Below are 21829 nucleotides of genomic sequence, written 5' to 3' on the forward strand. Positions count from 1 at the left end.
CACTTGGAAAAGTGGGGGGAACTGTCCTCCCAGAAATGGGTAGGACAGTTCAGACATGACTTAATGCTATAAGCTGGACTGAGATCAAAGAACATACAACTTGTGGGCCTTGATCAGACCCCATGTAATATCATGGTCATATGAGAGTGATGGTGGAAGGTGACCAGATGTGACTATTTTGTTGATTTCCGTTTTTGTTTTTCTCTCTCCCTTTCCTCCTTTTTCAGTGGGATACAATCTCATGATGATTACCTCCCTGTGCACCTCGGTATATTCCATCGTTACCATAAGGGATGCCAGGAGCATGCGATGTTCACAATGCTATGACTTGACCATAAAAACATGGGCGGATGGGCCGCTGGGGTACTGGCCACACCCCGACAACTCAAAACCAGCTCCCTGCAAAGAGAGCATTAAAACAATCCCCAGCTATCTCCCCCAACAAAAAGGGGGATATAAAAACAGAACACCAGAGCCTTTGAATGAAAAATGCCCCCTCCCCCCACACACACACTTGTGCTCTTCCCCCAAATGAGCATCTCCCTTCTGACCCCCTTCTGACCTTCTGGGCCAATCACAAGTGAGCCACTAGGGCTACACACCTACTTGGGAGTAAGACTCATTGAACTCAGTGGGATTTCCTTCTGAGTAGACATGGATAGAGTTGTACTGTGATAGTGTTTTAAGGAAGAGGGAAGGGAGGGGAGGCTAGAAAGATGCTAATCTTGGCTTTCTTGCCATACTCCGGATGTGAAGGGGTTAGGGACGTATGAGAGATCTGTTGCAGTTTGTGTCTGATCATAATTTATCAAGTTTGCACCTTCCACACAGAGAACAGACTGAGATGCAAATAGCGGTCAAAGTCTGTACATTCCTGAGCTTGCAACCTGATTTGTGGACCAAAAAAACTTCATTCGACAGCATGGGCATATTTGAACAACGCACATGAATAAATACGTATATTTGAACAAATGCGTACTAATACACTTTAATCAATGGGAGAAGAATGTGCACATTTCAAGGATGCATGCAATTGATGCATGCATTTAGAAAATGCGCACAAGCATATGCAGGGATTTTCATGCAAAAAGAAAAAGACAAATCTCACAATCTGATATGGGCTCAAATTGGAACGAGCTACAAGATGAAATCTGGAAAACTTTGGCAAGTGCAGGTTTTGCTGATTTGCACATCCCTAGAAAGGGGTGGGGGAGCAATTGTGACATAGAAATGCACTCAGTGGGGAGACACATGAAGCTTCAGTTTTCCAGTGTGAGATTCTGATTCAGAAATGAGTCAAAGTAGATCTTAGAAACAGTCTAAGATGAATCAGGACCCTTTCCAAAGTGCCAGAGAAGGCTTCAAACGGATGGTTGCTTTCAGTGCACACCCCTCATACTAAATTATGCGGAGGCAGCATTTCCACAGTGGTCTGATTCCATTTCATTTCAATTTATTCTATTTCTATAACACCTGGTAGCCGAAGCTCTCTGGTCAGTTCTCAAAAATTCTGATATCTCCTGCAGCTGTGGAACATGATGAGCGAATAGTGGAACATGTCATCAGGACCATCCAGGTCTTTCTCACACTGGACTGCCATCTCACAAGGAAGGAATGCTCAGATTCAACATATACACATGCATTCTCCCTATCTGCAATGTTCAGAATGATAAAGCCTTCCTCATCCTGGTGTCCTCCAGATAGTGCTGCGTGGAATAATATATGCCCTCACCCGGCGCCAGCTTGTCTGGCTAAAAGGGGGGGGGCATTGCGGGCGGGTGGGGTGACATGACGCGGGGGCCTTTGATTGGTGCACCCCAGTGGCACCACCATGCAAGGAGGGGCAGGCTGAGTTGCCTTAAACTCATCCCCCTTCTCAAACTCAGCTCTCTGGCTCAACGCAGCTAGAGACAACTACAGCTCCGCCAGAAACGACGGACACCGGCCTGCTGGCGACCGGTGTCGTCGCGCATGCTGAGGGCCCCGGCTCTTGAGGCTGCAGTGCGCCCGCCCCCTCCTTTCTCCTCGGTCACGACGAGGGACTTTGGCCTGCTGGAGAACGGCTTCATCCTCGTTCCAGCCGCCTGGAACCAGCGTGCTTCTGCGTGCCAAAATCTTCGCTTGGTGATACTGTTCGCCTCCCTCCCTCCTTCACCGGCTCCTTTCCTCTCGCCCGCCCATCCGTTCGGTCTCCTCATGTACCCGCTACCCTGCCCGCTCGCCCACCCGCCCGCCCATGCGCTCGCTCAACCCGCCCACCCGCCCGCCCGCTTGCCTGACAGGCCCGCCGGCTGCTGGGCCGGCTCACAGCCTGCCTGCCAGCCGGCCTAGCTACCCAGTCGCTGGCCTTGCCGGCCTCTTCCTCCTCGCCTTGCTGGCCTCCCTGAGGTGTTGCTCCCGGCGTGGGGCGTCGGTGGGCGGGTGAGCGCGGCGCCGGTGTTTGCCAGCGGCAGCGCTCCAAGCGGCGGTCTGACTGCCCCCCCCACTGGTCAGCCGAGCCTGCCTGTTGGAGGGGCACCTGGCTGCTGAGCCGAGTCGAGACTTGTATATCACAGCCCGATTGGTCGCCTCCCATGGGCTTGGGACGTCTCCCCCTCCCACCCAAAAAATAGATAGATAGATAGATAGATAGATAGATAGATAGATAGATAGATAGGAAGAGCTGCGGCTCAGTGGTAGAGCACATGCTTGGCATGCGGAAGGCCCCAGGTTTAATCCCCAGCATCTCCAGGTAGGGCTACGAAAGAATCTTGCCTGAAACTTTGGAGATCTGCTGCTGCCAGTCAGTGGCAACAATTCTGTGCTGGATGGACCCAGGGTCTGACTCAGTATAAGGCAGCTTCCTATGTTTGTATGAAAAGAAAGCTTTAATTAAATAAATAATAACATTAACATTAATAATAATAATTAAATTATGATTATTAAATATTTAATTAATAAAATTGCGTAACAGCGGCGACTGTCTGTTTGGTGCCTCCCGTGAGAGGGTGCCCTCGGCTGTGGGCGCCCGCGCTCAAACGCAGCTCCATCACCTTTGGCCCCTGGCTGCGCCTCTTGAAAATCTGATTTTCTACCTAAACGGTAGTGCAGCGCTCCCATCTTCATCCCCAGGCCTCTCTGTCTCGGTCTGGAACTCATATACCCACAGATCTTAAGACTGTGGGGTGGCTGCCTATTGTCTGGGATGCCCAGTGGCTTTATTAACTCTTTGATAGTGTCAAGGGCTCCTTGGAGGGCTCTCTCAGTCTAATCCAGTAGCCAAGTCCAGACACAGACAAAGGGATTCTTTTCAAAGATTTATTCTTCCTTTGCAACTTAACAACTCTACAGGTATCAACTAGATCTGAGCAGCAGCATCCCTATGCCCTAAGTTGGATCAGTTGGTGCCTGTTTGAAAAGCAATTACTGGCAGACCCCTGAATATAAGGACTAGGGAGAATCCCTCCCCTTTTCCCTTGGATCCTCGGGGCGCAGCCGTTGAGTGCGCGCCTTCACTAAGTCTGCTATCTGTGCTCGGTCACTCCCTTGACTGCTAACTAAACTAGGAATGCTGGTGGGAGGAATCTCCGTCAGCTGTTGGTCCTGGGAAAGAGGAGCGCGCTCCCCTCCCAGGAGCGACTGCTCTTCCTCAGCATTAGAACTACTCTGGGATTCTATGGGCTCAGTGTCCACCCTGACAGATAGCTTGCTTAATTCACCTCCTGCATCATGCCTCCTAAGAAGGGCCAGGGTGGTAAGAAAGGGAAGGGGAGGGCCCCGCCCCCCCCTCCCCAAAAGTCCGCTGCCAAGGCCCGATTCTAACTCTGATGTGGACGCAGACCCGGTACTGGCATCAATTTTTTCTCGTTTGGAAGCTGCTGAGCGTTCCTTGGGGATCCCTCCTCCTCCCCTGGCCAGGCACAAAAATCCTCGGTGGTCCAGCACAAGTGAACACGACAGCAGACCCAACGCTCGTTGCTCCTTTCTATTTCAGATCACCTGGACGCTATTGAGGCATCCACCTCCTCTTCATCGGCTCTTCCAGAAGGCTCACCACCTTCAGCAGAGCTCCTCCCTTCTGCTGCCTCATCTTCCCTGGGCGCACAAGCAACAACCTCGGTTTTTTTCAGCTGGGGATCAGAGTGTGCCCACGATTAGTACAGCTCGTCTCTGGGTTCAGGGCACCCGGACGCCACTGAGGCCTCCATCTCGCCTTCGCAGGTTCACCATGGCAGCACCCCACCACTGTAGGCAGTCCACCTTCCTGCGTCATCTCCGTCAGCAGTGATCCAAGCAACATCCTCCTCCTTGGGGTTTAGCCCAGGCGACACAGCACACCTGAAGGTGGTCCGCCCTCATGAGGCATCTCCATCAGGAGCAATGCAAGTGGTATCGCCTCCCTTGCTCCCGGGGACCCAGACACGGCTGCCCTGGATATGGGTGAGATGACTGCACCTCACCCCAGTTGTTCAGACGGGTGACCCTTAAGGCTGTGGGGTTGCTGCCTTAGCTTACCTACCTGGGGGCGGCTGTCCCTCCCAATGTCATCTCCCTATATGATGCTCGGGCCGCCTGCAGCTCCGTCAGTCACACCCCAGTAACCCCAGCCACTTAATGCATCATCTTACAGGGTTTTTTCCTGGATTAAGTAGGATCCCTCACCTGCCCCCGCCCGTTTTTGACATCCACGTAAGGGGCATATCAGATCCCTACGCTAATCTGGCGAGTTGTATTGTCACCAGGGCTACTCCTTCTCGTAATGTCTTTCGCCGAGGAGGTGTGCGAATGGCTTGTTTAGGCCTCTCGCAGGAGGGCCGCCATTGCCCTTCTCTGCGTAAGGACCTGTTTGACCAGGACCTTTCACTCCAATTTTGACTCCTTCCCAGCTGGGGTCGGCAACAGATCTGGCAGTGGCCACATTCACCAGGTGGTCTCCCGCACTGGCCCTCGGCCTATGGCAGGTCTGCTGCTTCAGCACTGCTATCTGTGCTGGGAGTAAAGCCCCAATGGGCACATGCTCCCAGGACACGTGCAGTTTTCATCGTGAATGCTCCCTTGTAGCAATCAGCACTCATGCACCTCTTGTCCAATGCTCAGGGAGGGTAGGGTCCCCTTGGTAAAGCCGAGGCAGTAGGAAGCTCTGGATGGCCAATGCCTAGTAAGGTTGGTGCCGATACTCCAGCTTTAAGACACTACCCAACTGGGGGAACGCGTCTTAACTTGGAACACGGTTTATGCTGGGTTCTAGGGCCCCCTAGCATTTTTTTTTCTTTAGGTCAACATAGACCATCCCTACCTCGTAAGCAACATTTCTCCTTGCTAGGCGTCGACAGGTTCAGGAGAGGTTAACAATGCAGTACTGGCAGAAGGGTTTTAGCCCCCCCTTTTTTCCACACCCCGTTAGCTATTCTAGGGATCTCTCTTCTTGAAATGGTGCCCAGGAAATCCTCTAGGGAGTTTATCCTGATTTGTAACCTCTCTTTCCTGAGGGCCAGTCAATTATCACGAGATCCCTGATCATCTCTGCTCAGTGTGTCACACCTCTTCGATGAGGCAGCTGTCTTTGTCTGGGATCCCGGCCACGGGTCCCTGATGGGCATGTGCTACATGGAGTCCAAAGATGGTGGTCATTGTTCTGACCTAACGCAAGTATTGCTTCCCCTTTTCTGTTACTTCGGTGCCCCTTAGCTCACAAAGGCTGAGGGCCTGTCTCCCACAGCAACATTCGATGAAGCCAATCCGATACCCTTCGGTGTTATTCTCACCTCCCTCAGGACAATTTTCAGGTCCGTTAGGCACAGCTCCAAGTAGTTATACATCAGGCATGGCTTCAACTTAGTAGGGCTTTAATGGCACCTCCTTTCGGAAGCGTGAGCCTCTCCTCAAAGCCGGACTGCGGACTCACATGGTTCTGCCCCTACCCCAAGGGGTTTCAGGTTCTTAGGGCAGGTCCAATCGTGCAGTGGGTAAAGGCCTGTAGAGTGGAGGCTGCAGCCCCCACCAAGCACATTGAGGGATAACCTTATAGCCAAGTCAGTAATCCCCCCCTTCGCTATGACAACATGACCACGTTATTCATTCTCCGTCCTCCCGAAATTGGACAGTCATGTCATGTGTCAGTGTGTTCGCGCTCCAGAGTCAGTATTACAACATCTGGTTCTGGGTCCACCATGTGCCGGGTTAGGCAAACCCAGTTGTCGATGCCTTGTCATGAAATTAGGTCAACATCTTCCGGGCCTTAACCCCGTGGGTGCTCCATTCCCAGATCCCATCCTTGCAGTACTATGGGAGATCGGGATACTGAAGCCAGGCATGCCAGCCTGCATTCCATGGCTCTCCATACAGGAGCCGTCTGCGACAGAGCAGGGAATGTGTGCCGCGCATTAGGCAAAACCTCAGAGATAGGATTCATGGCCCTTATCTATAGATCGTTGGCCACAATTTCACGCCTCCATAAGGAACAACAGACTATTTGGGACCATAAGTCGCAAGCTGGCCATTTAGCCTTCCAGCCCACAAAGGTGGGTTTCACTGACTCCAAGTCAGAATTTAGGTTTCGGCATGCAAGATAGTGTTGGGCACAGATGTTTGCCTGCATTAGTAAATTAACCACCCTCTCTCTCTGGATACCCCTTTCGGGCTCCGGGGGTCATGGCCCTCCATTGGAGCTTTCCAATAAGACGTTTCCCTGTTCCACGTAGCAGCCCTAACGGAATGCAGGGTTGGTCTGGGCTCACAAGGCCGACTTGTCCCGGAGGGCCTTGATTTGCTGCAAGGTACAGGTCTGGCCCAAAGTAATCCATTTACATATTTGGTGATCAAATTGATCGGCACGGCAAGGGCACGGCAGTGGCCCACGGCCAAACGCAAGTCAACGGATTATGCTCTGGCGGCACCTTATGGGTTTTTATGGCATGCCACGGGTCTGAGGAGGGGCCTCCTTTTTTTATCACTTCAATGGTTTGCTGTTGACTTAAGGGCAATTGTGTAGTTTCCCTTAATGTGCTTCTTCCTTAGACCAGCAGACCCATTGTACGCCAGTACAGGTGCTCTTACATGGGCACGTTTTGATGTCTGGAGCGGCATGAAGAGCTTGTATGTCTTCTTCAGAATTCAGCTTCTGTCACCCTGTCACATTAAGATCCAGTGGCTCCATAGACGTGGCATACGGTGGGAGTCCCCTCCTCACTCTGTCCCACCAAGTTTGTCAGTCTTCCTCCGCAGGTCCAGGTGCTGCACACTGGAGGGAATTACTTAGGCTGTAAGCCAGGCAAGGACCTGATGGAACAGGCCTTGGTTGAGATACAGGTGGTCCGGCATACCTGGCCGGAAGTAGCCTATTGCAGCCCTCACTGCTCCCATGGATCAATGGGAAGGAATGGAATGACGTTGGCAGTGGCAGGGCACATTGGAAAGTACACAGAGAAATGGCTTATTGCTGGGTGAATGAGGTGATGGATGCACCACCAGCCAGGGAATTCTGTGGACATGGAGGGAGTGTTACAGGTAGGACGGTGTCCGCCTGTGTCATTTAGTGAATAACATATGTCTGTCTGATCTGCAAAGGGGCCTGCGGGAAGTTCTTCTGCGCAGGTGGGGGGAGTTTCATAAGCTCTAGGCTTGTGACTCCTGTGGTGGCTAGGACGGGCAAAACAGGAAAGTAGGGATGGTGTGCATGCAGAGGCACCTTATGTTGACAGGTGACGCCTGAGGGCCCCCCAAACGGGTTGTGCGGCTCAGCGGGGGGATAAGGATTGCCTGGGAGACCAATCCTACTCACTCACCCATGTGTTTCGTGGCACCGGGTTGCGGGTGACACCGGAAGGTCTACCTCCCCCAGAAGGGGCAGTCCGGAGGGATGGCGAGATCACCGCCACCCCTCAGGCTGGGTATGTTTTCGCCCAAGAAGTGCCAGCTAGCCGCTGACACAGTTAGATGCCCGTCCTAGTTACCCCTTTGCAGCTATTTCAATAAATGTGGCCCAATTTTCAACCCAAGCTTGTTGTCTGCGTCTTCTTTAACCCATCTCCGCTCGCAATTAGATTCTTCCATTTTTGGTAATTTGTGGGGGTGAAATGAAAACTCTGATCAAAGAGGTGGGAGGGGATGCGAATTGTGAATAATTTCTCTTTGCGGGGGCAGGGGTCCCATTTTACCTTTTGCAGGGAGAGAGAAAAAATCACTACAATAGGGGGCAGGTTTCAACACAGCACTACCTCTAAATGTGTTGGAAGGCTGAGGAGTGTGTGTGTGTGTGTGTGAAGGAGATCTATTTTATTATTTGGGTTGTTATATTTATATCCTGCCATTTTTGCCTCTTGGAAGGAACCCAAGGGAGCTTACATGGTCTTCCTCCTCTCCATTTCATCCTCACAACAACCCTGTCAGGTTGGTTAGACTGCGAGTCAGACAGTGGCCCAAAGTCATGAGGGATGGGTGAACTCACCTGCTGCCATCTTGCCCTCCAGTCATTGGACCCCTGCCAGCTGTGCACTTCTGCTCGCACTATGGTGTGAGCTGCCCAGAGGCCACCAGGCATCCGTCGAGCCATTGCCCACTTCCCCAAAGAGCTGCCATTGTGCACGCAATGGTGGCTGGTTGCGGGCTTGAAGTGGCATAACCAGCAGGATGGGAGATGAGAGGGAAGCTCCATGACACTTCTCTCTCAGTTCCTATCCTGCTTTCACTGCTGCCGCACAACTGCACCTCTCTCTGCTGGGCACCAGCAGAGGAAGGTGCGGTTGCTCAGTGTGAGGCGGCAGGATTTGGAGCCTGAAAGGGGGCCATTTTCCACTCAAATGGCTGTTCATACTTTTCAGTAATTAATCCCATTTACACAGATGGAGGGCTTAAAGGGGCCATGTCTGCAACAATAGAGGTGTTCGTGCTTGAGTGGAAAATGGCACTCGCCAAGGAAGTGGATGATGCCCATGCACTTGCCCAGCTCAGGGTCTGCAGATTGGCATCTTGGGAGCTTTGTCAGGGATTTCTTGCTGGGCTTTGAGCCCCAACTGGGCACCCACACCATCTCTGAAAGTCACCCAGTGAGCTTCATGGCCAAGTGAGGACTAGAACCTGGATCTCTTGAGTCCCAGTCCAACAGTGGAGATAGAGACATTTTTTCTCTCAAAATACTAGAACCCAGGGTCATCCCATGATGCTGATTGGTGGGAGATTCAGGACAGATCAAAGGAAGGACTCCTTCACACAGTGCATAGTTAAACTATGGAACTCGCTACCACAGAGTGTAGTGATGGCCACCAATTTGGATGGCTTTAAAATGGGGTTGGAAAAAATCATGGACGATAAGGCTATCAATGGGTACTAGTCCTGATGGCTATGTGCTCCTTCCAGTACCAGAGGCAGTGAGCCTATGTACACCAGTTGATGGGGAACATGGGTGGGAGGGTGCTGTTGCACTCATGGACTGATTGTGAGTTTCCCATGGGCAGCTGGTTGGCCACTGTGTGAACACAATGCTGGACTAGATGGTCTGATCCAGCACGGATCTTCATATGTTCTTATGTTCTTAACAGTCTAACTATTACCCCACGCTGGCTCTGTGTGTCCTGCAAGGTACCTATTACATCAGTTAAGCACTTTCACATGAAGTCTCTGTCTCTCAGACACATACACTTCAGACTATTTTTACCACAAGCCCAATGACTGAAATCTGAAAAGAAACCAACCCCAAATGTATGAGGAGGTTGAGAATAACAATGTACGGATGAATAAACTCTTAGAAATACATGCTAAGGTAAAATAAGAAAACAACACTCTTGTCATGAAGTTATCAATGCCATCAGTCCCACAAACATCGCCTTGCCAGTCGAATTGCGTAAGGAAATTTGAAACAGAGCAGGAAATGGAAGCTATTCATGTGAAGGGAATGATGAGATAAGGAAATTAAACTATATGTTGAATTCTGCTGTGCAACGCTTTCCCTTAAGGCTACAAAAATAATGATTTGATTATCAAAGCGGTACAACCAGCAGCTCATCCCCTCACTTTCTCTCTTACACAGGGACTTTCCACTAAATTTGCTAAGCTGCACCTATGGGAGACGGTCATTTTGGATGCCCATTGCGATAAACCTTTGTATGATTTATTTGCTCATTTGAAAGTGTAGCCCTCCATTTCTCAAGGGCTCGGGGGGGGGGGCGGTAATGAGAGGCAAATCCCTCCCACATAGCTGCCCAGGCAGTTTCAACCCAAGTACAATTAAAACAGCTTTAAAACTTAACTGTGCCTAAAAACTACAAACTTCCACTGATTTTATGATTGCAGAAATCAAAGCTCTCTGCAAATATCTTGCAACACGTCCAGCGAGAGCAACCCTCACTCAAAGACTATGCCAGTGTTCTTCAGAGATGCATGATCTGTGACCCACAAAGCTCAGCAAAGTCCATGAAGCACGTGTGGCACCTCACCAGGGGCAGATACTTATCTAGCTGTTCCCACCCAGATTTGTTTTGGGCTTTGTTTGTTTGTTTGTTTGTTTATGGTTTGCTTGCTGCCTGACCGAGCCTGTGAATATTGACGTTGTTAAGCATCTTGGAGTCCCATCTCCCTGGACAGTTGGCTGTGCTCATAGAAGATCAGAGCTAAGCCAAAATGATCCCTCGACCTTTGCTACCTTGTTTGCAAGGTGTGATGTTGGGGACTCACGGTGCTGATTGTGTGGAAGAGGCTGGTCCTGGCCTATTTTAGACTGTACTCAGCAACTAAGGATAACCTCTGAGTGTGGGAGTGCTTCCTGTTGCTGTGACCCATGGGTGGTGTCCACCATGTGTCACAAACTGAGCAAGCAATCAAAGCAAATGAAAGAAGAAGAAGGAGACTTTAAAGAAAGGTAGATGTGCTTCAAATGAACACAGGAAGATTTAGGAGAAGCAAAGAAAGACAAGTCAGCATTATATGGAGACGAATTAATACCTTGGGATTAAACTGTGTGTGAAGGATAGGGGTGCCTCATGCTAAAAATAGGCACAGGGTAATTTAGAAGCTAATCAGCCCTCTGTCACAGGCAAAATTAATAAGGTTTTTAAAAAGGTTTTAGCAAGACATTAGCCCTCCGAAGAGCCTAGAAGTCCTGAGGAGGTGGATACAGTATCAGGATGTGTTATTAAACTTCTGTTATTAGATTGGGGATGATTCACAAGACCTGGTCAGGAAAAAGAGCAAGCTGAAGTTTAAAAGGATAGAAAAGCTGATGAACGACAATTGCTTTATGGGGGGGGGGGGTCAGAAAGGAAAGAAATAACCCCGCAAGAGGTTATGATGATCACGTACAATTCCAACACCTGGTGGCATCTGGACTTGACCCTGAACAATTGGAAATGTTTGCAAACCTCAGACATGAAAACTGATCCCTACCCATGTGCTGCTGTTGTTTGTGATGATGAGAAGCTCAAACTGGGAGGGGCAACTGAATGCCCAGCCTATCTTAAGGAGCGCCTCCAGCAACACCAGACAGGCTGCTTAATAAGACCAGCCTCAGATGGCCTTCTCTCTGTCCCATTAGCCAGGACAGCTAGACTGGTGGGGATGAGGGAGAGGGCCTTTTCTGTGGTGGCCCCCACTCTGTGGAACTCCCTCCCTAGGGAACTCCACCATGCCCCTCTTTAATAAGCTTCCGCCGTGCATTAAAAACGTGGTTGTTCAGGCAGGCATTTGGGGTGGGTTAGGGTATTTTAGAAAACGTTTTTATTGTAGAATTTTATTGTTTTAAACTGTTTTATTATACACTGTACATTGCCCAGAGTGGCTGGGTGACCAGCCAGATGGGTGATTAATAAATTTAATAATAAATAAATAATAAATAAATAAAATGTAGAGCTCACCCAGAGCTCCTCTGGAGAGGTGGAGCCTAGGGCACGCACCTCGCAACAGGGCTATTTTGGTGCTCTGTAGGTCTTCTGGCAATAGCCACGCCGGTATGCCCAAGCCAGTCTTTGGTTCCCACGGTGTGGGGAGCGAGGTGCTGACTTTGCATCTCCACAGCTTCCTATTCCATTGCTTGCCTGCTTTGCAGTCCATCTCCCATCAGGGACTACATATTCTGTCCAGCCTGTACGGATAGGGAAATTTGTTGTTTTCAGCCGGTGCTATGGATTTCTGTGGGTTCCATCCTGTTTCTGCATTGATTTGCAAACTGTTCTAAGAAGAAAAAAAATCTGCATGAAAATCCATACTTATTTCCCTGCACACTACTGCAGATATGTGCATTTTTGTGTGCAATTTGCCAAATAAACACATTTTTAATGCATTTCTTTTTTAAAGTATGCATTTTTCCCATAGGCAAAATCACTTTTTTCTTAATATGCATATATTTGTGTGTAGTTTTAAATGGCCAAGCTTGATCCCAAAGTGTGGATTTTGGAGCACAGCTGCATTCAGGGAGTGTGTTCATTCAGGGAGCACGAATTAGGTATGTTCACATCTAAATATGAACCCAATGCAATTTTCACCCATGCCTAACAGCTCAACAAATGGCTGGATGCACCTGATCTCATCTGATCTTGCAAGCTAAGCAGGGTCAGCCCTGGTTAATACTTGGATGGGGGAACCACCTGGGAATCAGGCTTCCTGCAGTGAGCAGGGGGTTGGACTTGATGGTCTTGTAGGCCCCTTCCAACCCCATAATTCTATGACTTCTCCACCCCTAGTCAGTGATTCTTCTGCAGGTGCCAGATGGGGACAGAACAGCATCTCAGCATCCTCTATGATACTGCAAAGGACCTTGTGGGGAGAAGCTCTCTGATAAAACACTGGAGCCATATTAGGGAACCCACAACTCTTGCATTCACCACACACACACACACACACACACATTTGTAAAACTTTGATCATTTCAAAGCTTCCTTCCTTTCTCATCTTTGCTCCTCCTCTAGTCCCAGCTATTCTGACCAAAACCTAGCTGAGAAACCATGTGACGTTTCTTTGTGTTTGGTCCAGCTTGTAGTGAAAGTAGGTGCCATTCTATATTCTGGTATATTGCAGGACAAATGTGAGCAACAGCATGTCTGAAATTGTCTTCTTGCAGAGATTGGGAAGATAGTTATTTCTTCAGTGAGTGATATAAAGGAAATGGTGTTATGATGAACCCAAGTCACATGCTCCAGGGCTTAGCTGTGCAACTGAAAGAAAAAGAAAAAAAACAAGTTCCAGGGCTTAGCATCATTGAGGCCTTGCTCAAATTAAACCACACTCAGCCTTACATGGCATTACCCTCTCTGTCATCACTGGGAAAATGCTGGAACACCTGTAGAGCACCAATATGTATGATATGCATGGCTGCCGTTTTACACATGTAACATCTTGTAGGCACTGGAATGTACAGCTGTTTACACCTGTAACAGTGTCAGGTAAACAAATGCTGATATTTCTGTGAGAGAGGGAGAGCTGGCACAGATTTGTGGTTTGCTTACTCTCAGACTTCAAAACTCCACGCTGGGAGAAAAATATAGTCCTGCTTGTCGGTAATTTGGAAATGGCTCCCTGCAAATGGAACATGGGTGGTGATCCACACCCATAGCTCAGTTGCACAGCACATGCTTTTCATGCAGAAGGTTCCATGTGCAATGCTTGACATCCCCAGTTAAAGGATCTCAGATAATAAATCTGGGAAGAATCTCTGCTTGAGTCACTGGATAGCCTCTGGCAGTCAGCATATGCCATAGGGGTAGATGGATCAGTGGTTTGGATTTGACTGAGCGTAAGGAAGCTTTTGGCCCTATATAGGGATGTTTAAATTAGCAAAACTCAGGCTCTTTGAGCTCCCCCAGATTCCACCTTGAGGCTTGTTCCCACTCATGTCCATATCAGATTGGAAGTAGGGATGTCGGAGAAGTCCAATTGCGAGCGGAGATGGGTCAAAGAAAACTAAGACAGCAATGTTTTGGGTTAAAAATTGGGCCACATTTATTGAAAATATCTGCAAAGGGGTACCTAGGATGGGCACCTGACTGTGTCAGCAACTAGCTGGTTCTTCTTGGGCAAAAACACACCCAGCCTGAGGGGTAGCATCGATCTCACCACCCCTTCGGACTGCCCCTTCTGGGGGAGGTAGACCTTCCCCTGTCACCCCCTCCCAGTGCCACACAACAGCTGGGTGAGGGAGGAGGACTGGTCTCCCAGGCAACCCTTATCCCCCCGCCGAGGGTTATCCAACCCTTATCCCCCCGCTGAGCCGCACAACCCGTTTGGGGGGCCCCAGGTGTCACCTGTCACCATAAGGTGCCTCTGCATGCACACCATTCCTAATCTCTTTCTGCTTTTGCCCGTCCTAGCAGCCAACTGAAACGTAGGGATGTACGAATCCCTTACCTTGTTCCGTTGTGGGGCTTCCGTGGTGGGGGGGAGGCGCTCCGTCCCTCCCACCGGAATCCTCCCTGGCTGACTCCGCTCCGCCGCAGCTCCGCGAAGTTGCCAGCCAGGGCCATCCGCAGCCGGAGCTCTGGCTGCGACTGTGCTGCTGCAGACGCAAATGGCGGCCACCGTAGCAGCCACCATTTGTGTACAGCCAGGCTGCCATGATAGGCTACATAAGTATTTATGTAGCCTATCACGGCAAAGAGCAGCGGCGCAAATGGCGGCTGCTACACCATTTGAGCTGCTGCTCTTTCCATGATAGGCTACATAAGTATTTACATAGCCTATCACGGAAAGAGCAGCAGAAAGAGCAGCGGCACAAACAGCGTAGCGGCTGCCGTTTGCACCGCTGCTCTTTGCTGTGATAGGCTACGTAAATACTTACGTAGCCTATCACAGCAGCTTGGCAGGATGCGAAAGACTAGTCACAGCTGCCACCTCCGCTGCCAGAGCCGCCACCATTGCCAGAGCCCCAGCCCCCAGGTAAGTTTCATTCTGGGGGGATTCCATGGAGTGGAAGGGAGTGGGAGGCTGTTCTGCCATGGATTTTGGGGCGCCGAATGCCAGTGCATTTGGCCTCACTGAAATCCGTGGCGGAATTCTCCTCCATCCCTACTGAAACGTGACCTGAAGAGAGATAGGACTGCATTTGCATAACTGGATGCACCCTAGCCCCAATAACAGTGTGAAGTAGGCAAAAAGACCTAAAGTAAAAGGCCATTGAATGTAGGGATGGGGGAGAATTTCTCCCTGAAACTTCGGGGGGCCGAGTGCCAACGCATTCGGTCCTCCGAAGGTTCGGGGATAAATTCTCCCCCCCCCGCCACCCCCTGCCATCCCCCGGGATGGGACTTACCTTTTACGAATGTCGCTCCCAGCAGCGGGTCCTGGCGGCGGTTCGGCAGGTCTTCATCAGGGGCGGCAGCTGGTCTTTCGACCGGCTGCCGCCGCCGCCATTACAAGAAAAGTAAAAAAAAACAAAACCTCCCCTGTGATAGGCTACGTAACAATTAACGTAGCCTATCATGGCTGACTTTGCAGATCTAGCCGTGATAGGCTACGTAAATCGTTACGTAGCCTATCATGGGGCTTTTTTTTTTTTTTACTTTTCTTTTGAAGTTCGCAGCCGGGGAGATGGGGCGCTTCTCCCAGGCCTGAATTTTTGGCTGGGCGAGGTGGGAAGCCTCCCCCCCTCGCATGAACTTCGGGGGGAGAAGCGAAGTGCCTCCCCCCCACCGCAAAAAAAGCTGCGGGACAAGGTAAGTCCCTTTCGTACATCCGAGCCAAAAATTACTACATGGCTCCCAAAAGGGCAACTGGTATAAACCCACACTGCTTTAGGGAGGGTGGGAGGGAGCTGCGCCAGCAAGAGAGCATTGTTTGGGAGGGGGTAGAGCTTATGGCAACTCTGCCAGCCCCTCCCTAATTGGGGGTGCCACTGGGGGTGCCAATGACCCGCACCCACTTCATCTCTCCCCACCCACCCGCAATATACCCCCCCTTGCAGCCAGACGAGCTGGCGCCATGGTTAGGGCATTTGAGGGTAGAGCTCGAGTTTTCACCAGCTCGCCCCCCCTCCAATTCTGGCTCACAGATCTCCAGGCTTGCCTGATTCAGCACAGACTGAGTTGGGCAAGCTCATGTTTTTCAGGTTTTTTTTAATTTGTGCAAATCAAGAAGTGTGCACAATCGAGTCCGTAAATAGCACACTTTGCACAAATTGCAACTTCTGTAAAATATTTATACCTGCTGTTTTGCACAAATCACGGTTCGCAGATTTATTATTATTATTATTATTATTATTATTATTATTATTATTATTATTTGAAAGGCGGAAAAGTACCTGGGTCTTGAAAACTGACCTGCCACTCAGCTCACAAATGCTCACCAAAAGCAAACAGGATTTCCCCACAATAGCTATCCCTAACTGCAAATTATTCTTTTCTTTTTCTTTTCAGGCACAAAAAGTGTGTATTTCTGTGCTCATTTTTTTTTCTTCCCCCAAATGTGCACATCTATTCCAAATGTACACATCAAAAATTGAGTATGTTTTTTGGAATGTAGTCATTTCCACAATTGACGGAAGTGTGTTTGTGCACATATTTCAAAAGTACATATTTTCTATGTTCATTTGCCGAACACATCTTTTTTCTGCACTGAATACTGGGAGGTGCAAACTGGGTAAATGGTGAGAATTTAATTTCTGCTGGGTTTTGATAGGAATTGCCCTAGATTCACAAATTTCTTCATATTCAGGACAAAAATAACTTCGGATTGATTCAAATGTGGGAGAAACAGAAAGTGACAGATTCAGCCATCCTAGTCCAGGGTTCTCGATGTTTAGCTCTTAAAAGTTTGGGTTTGAGCCTCTGTGTATTGAGTCTCTGTGTATTAGTGCTTAATTACGGTTGCAACTTTTTTTTCTGACAGTCTCATCATCTTTACCAGCTATATGCTGGTTTGTACAACATGGTCCCGTTCATGTTGAGCTCAGCTGGACCTGTTGAATTGGGCTGGTGCCAATGGGTGAGAATTTCATTCAAGTTGGATTTTGAAAAGAATTTACCCAAGTTTGCAAGTTTTCCATCCTGGTTTACCCAAATCATCTTGCATGATTTGGGTCAAAATGCCCTACCCCGTCCAGCTTGCCTGGCCAAGGGGAGGGGGGTTGCAGGTGGGGTGGGAGGAAGAGACATGGGCTATCACCACTGGTGATTCCTTCATGGTGCCTCTGAGCCGCCAGCTGAGGGAGGGGCCTGAGAAGGGTTTTAGCTCCCTGGGCCCCTCCTTCCCACCTATTTAAAGCGTGGCTCTCTCTCCCCTACTCCCTATCTGGGGTGTGGGATCTGCTGGTGGCCCCTTTGGGGGCCCGAATAGGAATGTTTGCCTCAAAGTCTGATTGGCTGAGGTTGTGTGTCTTTTTCCTTACTTCACACTGTAAGTTTGGGCAGAGGTGTCCATTAGGCATGTTTGGATTTTTGTTCTTATGGTTTGTTTAATTTGGTCACATTTTTTCCAGGTTGGCTGCTAGGGATGGGCACCACTGCTGAGAACAGGGATGGTGACCATTCTGAGGCACTCTTTTGGTGACAGGTAGGGATGGGAGGATTCCCTACCTGCTGGTTCGGGTGGGAATCTGCCCGTGGGAGGAGGCAATCCACCCCTCCCCCCAGAATCCGTCTGAGCCAGCTCCGCTCTGCGGCAATCCTGCAGAGCCAGCCGCCGGCTCTGCATCGCTGGTGATACGGCCAGCCGCCATTTAGATTAATCTAATTTAGGATCACTGCCTTGTTGTGGCGAAGGGGCTTGCGTAACTCAGTGAAGCCATAAGCTATGCCGTGCAGGGCCACCCAAGATGGACAGGTCATGGCAGAGAGTTCTGACAAAATGTGGTCCACTGGAGAAGGAAATGGCAACCCACTCCAGTATTCTTGCCAAGAAAACCCCATGGAACGTATCACAAGGCTAAAAGAGATGATGCCGGAAGATGAGCCCCTCAGGTCGGAAGGTGTCCAATATGCTACTGGGGAAGAGCAGAGGAAAGACTTCTTAAATGAACAATGCAAAGAAATCGAGGAAAACAACAGAATGGGAAAGACTAGAGATCTCTTCAAGAAAATTGGAGATCTCAAGGGAACGTTTTGTGCAAAGACGGGCATGATAAAGGACAAAGAAGGCAGGGACCTAACAGAAGCAGAGGAGATTAAGAAGAGGTGGCAAGAATACACAGAAGAGCTATACAGGAAAGATCTGAATGTCCCTGATAGCCATGATAGTGTGGTCACTGAACTTGAGCCGGACATCCTCGAGAGTGAAGTCAAGTGGGCCTTAGGAAGCATTAGTAACAACAAAGCTAGCAGAGATGACAGTATTCCAGCCGAGCTGTTTAAAATCCTAAAAGATGATGCTGTTAAAGTGCTGCATTCAATATGCCAACAAATCTGGAACACTCAACAGTGGCCACAAGACTGGAAAAGGTCAGTTTACATTCCAATTCCAAAGAAGGGCAATGCCAAAGAGTGTTCAAACTACCGCACAATTGCGCTCATTTCACATGCCAGCAAGGTGATGCTCAAAATCCTACAAGCTAGGCTTCAGCAGTATGCGAACCGAGAACTACCGGAAGTACAAGCTGGGTTTCGAAGAGGCAGAGGAACTAGAGATCAAATCGCCAACATTCGCTGCATCATGGAGAAAGCAAGAGAATTCCAGAAAAACGTCTATTTCTGCTTCATTGACTACGCTAAAGCCTTTGATTGTGTGGATCACAACAAACTGTGGCAAATTCTGAAAATGATGGGAGTACCAGACCACCTTACCTGTCTCCTGAGAAACCTGTACGAGGGTCAAGAAGCAACAGTAAGAACCACAGATGGAACAACCGATTGGTTCAAAATTGGGAAAGGAGTACGACAAGGCTGCATATTGTCACCCTGCTTATTTAACTTATATGCAGAGTACATCATGAGAAATGCCGGGTTGGATGAATCAGAGGTCGGAATTAAGATTGCTGGGAGAATTATCAACAACCTCCGATATGCAGACGATACCACCCTAATGGCAGAAAGCAAAGAGGATCTAAAGAGCCTCTTGTTGAGGGTGAAAGAGGAGAGTGCAAAAGCTGGTTTGAAACTCAACATTAAAAAAACGAAGATCATGGCATCTGGCCCCATCACTTCCTGGCATATAGAAGGGGAAGAAATGGAAGCAGTGACAGATTTTACTTTCTTGGGCTCCAAGATCACCGCAGACGGTGACTGTAGCCATGAAATTAAAAGACGCTTGCTCCTTGGGAGGAAAGCTATGGCCAACCTAGACAGCATAGTAAGAAGCAGAGACATCACCTTGCCGACAAAGGTCTGTCTAATCAAAGCTATGGTTTTCCCAGTAGTAATGTATGGCTGTGAGAGCTGGACTATAAGGAAGGCTGAGTGCCGAAGAATTGATGCTTTCGAACTGTGGTGCTGGAGAAGACTCTTACGAGTGCCCTGGACTGCAAGGAGGTCAAATCAGTCCATCCTAAAGGAAATCAACCCTGAGTGCTCATTGGAAGGACAGATAATGAAGCTGAAGCTCCAATATTTTGGCCACCTAATGCGAAGAAAAAACTCCCTGGAAAAGACCGTGATGCTGGGAAAGACTGAAGGCAAAAGGAGAAGTGGACGGCAGAGGATGAGATGGCTAGATAGCATCACGGATGCAATGAATATGAACTTGAGCACGCTCCGGGAGAGAGCGCAGGACAGGAAGGCCTGGCGTGCTATGGTCCATGGGGTCATGAAGAGTCGGACACGACTGAACGACTGAACAACAACAACAAAAACAAGCGCTTTACGGCCGCAAATGGCATGCACTACACCATTTGCGTCCGGAGTTAGCTAGCCCTCATTCAGCCAGCGATACGGCACAGCAATGGTGGCCGGCCGTATCGCCAGTGATGCGGAGCTGGCGGCTGGCTCTGCGGGATTGCCACACAGAGGAGCCAGCCACACACGGAATCTTTGGAATCTGGCCTCATTGGGGTCCATGGTGGAATTCTCTGCCATCCCTAGTGACAGGTGATGCCTGAGGCCTCCTGCTCTGGGTTTTTCAGCCTAGTGGGGGGATAAGGGTTACCTGTGATGCCAACTCACCCCACCCACCCAGTGTTTTGTGGCCCAGGAGGGTTGACAGGGGAAGGCCTCCCTTTCTCAAAAGGGGATAGACCTGGGGGTGGCAATCTCATAGACGCCACTCAACAGGCTGAGAATGTTTCACCCATTATATTGCCTAGCCAGGTGCTGGAATAGTTTAATGGCTGTCCCAGTATTTCCCCTTTGCAGATTTTCAATAAATGTGGCCCAAATTTGAAACCAAACATTTGTGTCTCATCTCTTTATTTACCCCCTCTCACATGCAACTGGAGTGTGTGTGTGTGTGTGTGTGTGTTGTTCAATTATGAGAATTTTTTTTCCCCTCTGTGTTCCATCTAAATGAAACATTGTTCCTTTCCCTGTCCGCAACTACTTTTTCCTTTGAAAGAAGGCTTGATTTAATATTTGCCACCCTGCATTGTCTTTTTCTTTTTTTAAAAAAAAATCTAGCTGCTAAGGTAATTGGTTTCCCAAGCGATATTTCCAAAGCACTTTCTGCACATGGATGCTTTGGGCAGTATCCATAGCTGCCAGTATGTGAGCAGAACCTACTGGTAGCACAATGGGAAGCTAATGCTCCCTAAAGCAGCTGAAATAAGCCAAGACCATTTTTTTTTTCTGGAAAGGAACTGCAGAAGGAAGGTCCATTGACTGGCCCCATTCCAGAAATGAGCGTTTGGGCCTGTTTCTGGGGTTGCTCTAGGACAGCAGTGCAGAACCGCTTGCCCTCCTGGGCTCCCAATCCAGGCTTCTGGGGTTCCCCATATGGCCACACCCTCCCCCCAGACTCCACCCCTTTTCTCCCAACCACTGATCCGTTGGTGGTTCCCTGGTGTCATGTTCCTCCATCCTTTCCCTTCACAATCAACACACTCGAGGAAATGAGGCTTTGGGCCAACACTACCTTATTTGTCAATGACGACTAGCTTCTTCACTAGGGATGTATGACAGTCTTACCTGGCTCTGCGCCTGGCAATCCGTGGTGGTGGGAAGGTCCTCCGTCCCTCCCCCCAGAATCCTCCCTAGCCAGCTTCGCCCTGAGTTGGCTCCTCGGAGCTGCCAGCTGGGGCCAGCCGCAGCCAGAGTTCCGGCCACGGCCAGACTGCTGCAGCCGCAAATGGCACCCATTGTAGCGGCAGCCATTTGCATCCTTGCAGTCAGGCATGATAGGCTATGTAAGTATTTACGTAGCCTATAACAGCAAAGAGCAGGGATGCAAATGGTGGCCGCTATGCCATTTGCGCCCCTGCTCTTTGCCGTGATAGGCTACGTAAGTATTTACGTAGCCTATCACAGTAAAGGCAGCCATGCAAATGGTGTAGCAGCCGCAATTTGCATCCCTGCTCTTTGCCATGATAGGCTATGTAAATACTTACGTAGCCTATCATGGCTGAGTGCAAGGACGCAAATGGCGGCTGCTATGACAGCCACCATTTGCGGCCACAGCAGCCTGGCAGCAGCCGGCCGGGATGCCAGCTAGAGCCGCCGCCACCACCACCGCATCTGCCACCGGAGCCGCCGCCGCTGCCAGAGCCGCCGCTGCCGCTGCATCCGCTGCCAGGTAAGCTCTGTCCCAGGGGGGATTCCATGGGGTGGCGGGGAGGGGAGGCCATTCTGCCATGGATTCTGGGGGGCTGGTTTCTAAAGAATCCGGCCTCACTGGAGTCCATGGAAGAATTCTCTGACATCCCTTTTCTTTACTAGGGATGTATGAAAGTCACTTACCTTTCTGTGGATTATGTTGATGGTGGAGGGGGAGGAGTTCTGTCCCTCCCCCCAGAATCCTCGATGGGGGGGAGGCGATCCGTTCCTCCCCCCTGGAATCCTCCATGGCCGGCTGTGCT

The sequence above is a fragment of the Heloderma suspectum genome, chromosome 2 (genome assembly GCF_057233095.1).
Source record: "Heloderma suspectum isolate Gila_16-S chromosome 2, 16-S_ref, whole genome shotgun sequence".
NCBI lineage: Eukaryota > Metazoa > Chordata > Lepidosauria > Squamata > Helodermatidae > Heloderma > Heloderma suspectum.